General features: G+C 39.5%; 1 non-coding gene across 1 annotated transcript; it reads left to right on the forward strand.

Moving 5' to 3' along the window:
• The first annotated feature begins 3,851 nt into the window (after positions 1–3,851).
• On the forward strand, positions 3,852–3,923 carry TRNAM-CAU (transfer RNA methionine (anticodon CAU)). The gene has a single exon. It is a non-coding gene; the product is annotated as a tRNA-Met (tRNA).
• Positions 3,924–4,710: the final 787 nt, after the last annotated feature.

Here is a 4,710-nt window from a genome sequence, read left to right on the forward strand (position 1 = left end):
GGAGGAATTTGGCACAGCTAAGACAAGCTAGGCTTTCTTTTGGTCCAGTAGGCAATTAAATACTGATTTCCTGTCAGATTGTCACAACAGCTGTGATAATGGCAAATGAACTACCAACATCAGAGCTGAGCTTTCAAGAACCCCTCAGATAGTTACTTGAGGCAATCATTACTGTTGTGCTTTGTTTTAAAAGATATGTAGTGGCTGGTGATTGATTAAAATAATGACTCTTTCATCTCTGAATTTGCCTGTTGTGTTCATTTCATCAACATGTATCACATGTTAATGTCTGTTTGCAGTGAGCATGTACAGGCCTAGTAATCCTCTGGACCTACTGGTCACAGAGGATTCTCTGAAGAAGAAGGAATGAGGCTTAAAGAGGCAGGAGAAGACACTAAAAACATCTAGGCAGAAGTGAGGGAGTAGATGGAACAAGAAATCCGTTAAAATAGCAGTTCACATTGTACTGTTTACAGCAAAGTTACTGTAATCTCCTTTTTCTTTACTGTCTTCTCACCTTTGAATGAAAGAGGCCAGACAGAAGCTGGTTTAAAGAAGCATTAACTCTGCTGAAGTCAAATCCTTCTAGGTGAAGATCTCAGTTCATAGTGCTTTCTGTCACAATACTTTATTCTACCTGGGGGCAAAAGCCTAATTCTGTTGGTGTTGCAAGGAAAATGAGTTGGCCCAAGTTTTTGCTAGAATCTTAAGTCTTAAATTACACTGAGTTTAAACACTTATCCTATCAGTGATTACAGAATCTGTCTCACTTCTCCCTCTGTTTATAGTTGCTTTTCTAACTGCTAACAAATTGTGGTTCTGATTTCAGTTTTTAGTATTAACTTTACAAATACCTGACAGTAAAACAGTGCTGTACAGTTAGGTGGCCCAACTACCTAGGAACAACCTGTGGTCCATGAAGAGGAAACTTCAATTTGTGCAGCATCCTCTGTGTTAAGATCATGAGATTCATGTGAGCAACTTGCATTTCTTATACATGGAATGAATGTGTATTCATGAAAATACTATTCTGCCCCTAAAATCCTACTTGGGAAAACATTTGTGAAGTATGTATGTCTGTTACTCCTTGCCATTTGATTTGTATAGTGAAGCCTTTTAATCTGGTGGAAGCGTTCATCTGCCTTTTTACAAGGTAGCAAAGCCTGCTTAGATAAGATGTGCTACTGCAGCATGTCTCAAATACATGGTACGTTCTGTTGGGGCTTAGAAATGTGTTGTGCTAGGTACTGTATTGTATCAGTTTCTTCTGTTCTAAATTGGCAAGACATGTACAAGTTGAGGGGGTGGAATGAGAGGAAGTTGAGATGAAATGAGACTCTAGAGTTTTTGCAAGTCCCCTCTGAGATGGGCAACAGGGCTAAGAAGCAATTTCTTGCAATCAGTTTCTCGAATCTGACAAAATACTCTTAAGAGGAGGCCCAGCTGTCCTGATGGGGGAGAGTGAGCATAAAACAACTGAATTGTGCTTCCACCCATGATCCCAAACACTCAAATTGCTGATTTGGATTCTTTGACTAAATGACGAGTGCTAAGTAACAACTGATTTTGATTGCTGTAACAGTTGGCAGATGAGTTTAATGATTGCTTATTCTTGTCTATAATTGGAGTGCTAGATAACAACTTAACCTTTGCAGTTTATGTGAAAATAAGTCCACCTCCTATGCTCAAATCTATGTCAACTCACAGGTAGGGTAGTGGAGTCTGTGGGAAAGGAAACAGACTGTTTGGGTTTAGAGACAAACCCAGAAGAAGTGGTAACATATACTACTGCTGCATCAAAGCCACCCCCTACAATATTTGTGTAAAGTAAGTTTGGAGGAACTTCTCTGCACGTAGAGGGTGAAGTGTTGATGCAGATACCTGCAATTCCTGTTGCCTTGAGCTATTTTTCTAATAGATGACTCAGAAGCTGACATCTAAAAGCAAATCTTTGAGCTTCCTGGTAGACTGAGTACAGTCAAACTCTTAAGGTACTTTTTTTTGTGGAATTTTATGTAGAGTTGAGTCAGTCTCACAGGCACCCAGTAAAGGTGGTGTTACAGTACACTTCATTGACCTACTGAATTTTTTGAGTTGAACTTCCCCAAGGGGTAGTATATCTAACAATTTCCGTGACCTGAGTGATCTGACTGCCCTCCTTAAACTAATATGTATAGAGGGAAGTTATAAATGGACAAACAGTAGGCTTCTGGGAATCTGTAACTTTGTTTTATAGTAGCTATTGATTGTATTGCTTATCTGTCTGTGTGGAAGTTGATCGTACTGTGGCCTGTTGGAACGCTTTCCTTGTCGTACTGTAGCTAGGGACATACCTTCCTACAGAATACTTGTGGTCTTACTGTATCCTGGGCCACATCATACATCCTCCACATTATTGGGGAGGATTAAACTTCACTAGCAGCTTTGATCTTTGATCTTTTTTTGACAGTAACTGGTGACTGCAAGTGAAACTGCAATGTGGATGGTAGTTTTAAAATAACATGTAAAAAGGTTGTAGTCCTTACTGTCACAGTGATCTGATGAATGATCAGATGCTGCTCAGCAGTGGGGTGGAAGCGTTTTGTGGCTTCTTCCTCCAGCCCCTTCAAGGAAGAGATGGTTTAAGCAGTTTGACTGTTGAACATGCTGGGTTTTTTTTTTTTTTTAAAAAAATCATGTTTCAATAGATTGCAGTTCCAGAGGTTAATCTTCCCTTAAAGTCCTAAGTTTTTAGTTTTGTTTCACTGCAGCAAATGTGCCTTCATTTAGCAAGTTATTAGATAATGTTTAGCATTAAATAAAGATAAAAGTGAATTTCTTTTTTTCTGTTCTGCATTTCATCCCATCAGCTTTCCCTTAATTATCTGAGTGTACTGCTAACCTTCATTATCTAAATTGGATGCAGATGATGGTCATTAGCTGGAATACAGATCCTGCTGGCAGATTTAATAGCTTTTCACTTGACTAATTGATATTGCCAGTATTCCCAGAACCCGGAAGAAGATCAAATTATAATCAGCTGAACATGAGGTAGGGTTTCAAATGATGAATTTTTCATCTTTCCCAAGTTCTATCTCATCCAGTATGGAAGTGAAACTGGTATGTGGCTTGAGCAAGGATAATGATTACGGAAAGGAGCTAATATTTTTGGCAGGTCCTGTTGTATGTTCTTAACAATACTCCTTTTAAAAGATAAAAGTGCTGCTTGAAAGTGTTCTTCAATTCCAGGCTCAGTAGTGAGTGCATGGCTGTCATGATTACTAGAAAAATGCCATGTGTGGTGGTGTTTTGTTTTAATGTCTACGTAGTTCATGGCTTTGCTATAGTGCACTGAAGAATTCTATTCTGTAAAGAGGTAGAGGAAGTGAGGACCTGATTACTTGGAAACAGTCTTCTCCAAGAGTACTTACTGCTAACTGAAACCTGTTGGCCCTTCTGCAGGCAGTGTATGGGGCTTAGAGTATGGCTGTCTTCCCACTCTGCTTCTCATTAAGTGCCCTGTTTGAGCTTGGCCCTCCCCCCCCCCCCAATGCTGCTACATGGAAATGGTCTGCCTGTTTAAAATCTGACCGGAAACTTCAGCCAACAGCTAAAATTCACTTACACAGCCAGCACGAGGAGCTTGGTTTACATTTGACTTTTAAATGTTTTGCAGGATTGCACATAAACTGCTTTGTGCATGGATACTGCTATTGCAATGTCAGTTTGGTCTTGATGAATTTGCAGTTATGAACTTCGGTTTAGACTTGAATTATGTTCTTTCAGATCTGGAAAAGGACATGTGCATCAGAAAGCTTCTCTTACTATATCCATTACTGTAGTTAGAAAATAAGAAATGATTTTTTTCTTGGAGCAGAGTGGCGCAGCGGAAGCGTGCTGGGCCCATAACCCAGAGGTCGATGGATCGAAACCATCCTCTGCTAAGACCTTTTTAGGGGGGAGGGGCAGCTGGACTAGATCTCCAGGGGTCCTTTCCAACCTTACTTATTCCATGAGAAATATCTTAGCTATTTAACAGTGATCTTGATGTAATCTTCCTGTGCTGTTCTTGTGCAAACTGTTTAGTCCTCGGGGGACTTGTTTTCTTTGTCTCAGCCTTGCGTGGTGTATTCATTTTGACCCTCTGTTATACTGATAAAATGCTGCTTTTCAAGGAGAGGTGGTTCTTGTTCTTTGTTCTGTTTGTTCTTTTTGTGCCTTTACGTATTTTACTGACAGAAGATGTTGGGTTGAGTCATCTTGGTGTCAGCATGAAATAAATCTTTAAGATGGCTATTTCAGTAGTAAAATATGCGGTTGGACTTCGCATATCAGAGGTAGCTCCCTCTTGAAGCTGTATTCTTTCACAATTAAATATTTAATCACATAAGTCAGCTGTATCACCTGAAGAGTGTGGTATGTGTTTTACCTAGAAAAGTAATTTCATTCCTTCTAACCTAGCTGACAGAATAAACTTAATGGTAATGTCTATCTAGATGCCAAGATGAGTTGTTAGATAAGATCTACTTTGTTTAATAATGCATCAGAGCTACTCATTAAAATTTCAGATGTTGCTTGTAAGTTGCTGAGTAGTGTGAATGTTTTCTGAAGTCTGATATCCTCTGCACATCTTGAAGTGGTATTCGAAGTCTGAACTACGAGCTTCCTGATAATGAATGTCACCATGGCACTATATGCAAAGGAAACAGGAGTGAGGACTTAGAGTTCACT

The sequence above is a fragment of the Rhea pennata genome, chromosome 4 (assembly GCF_028389875.1).
Source record: "Rhea pennata isolate bPtePen1 chromosome 4, bPtePen1.pri, whole genome shotgun sequence".
In the NCBI taxonomy this organism is placed as follows: domain Eukaryota; kingdom Metazoa; phylum Chordata; class Aves; order Rheiformes; family Rheidae; genus Rhea; species Rhea pennata.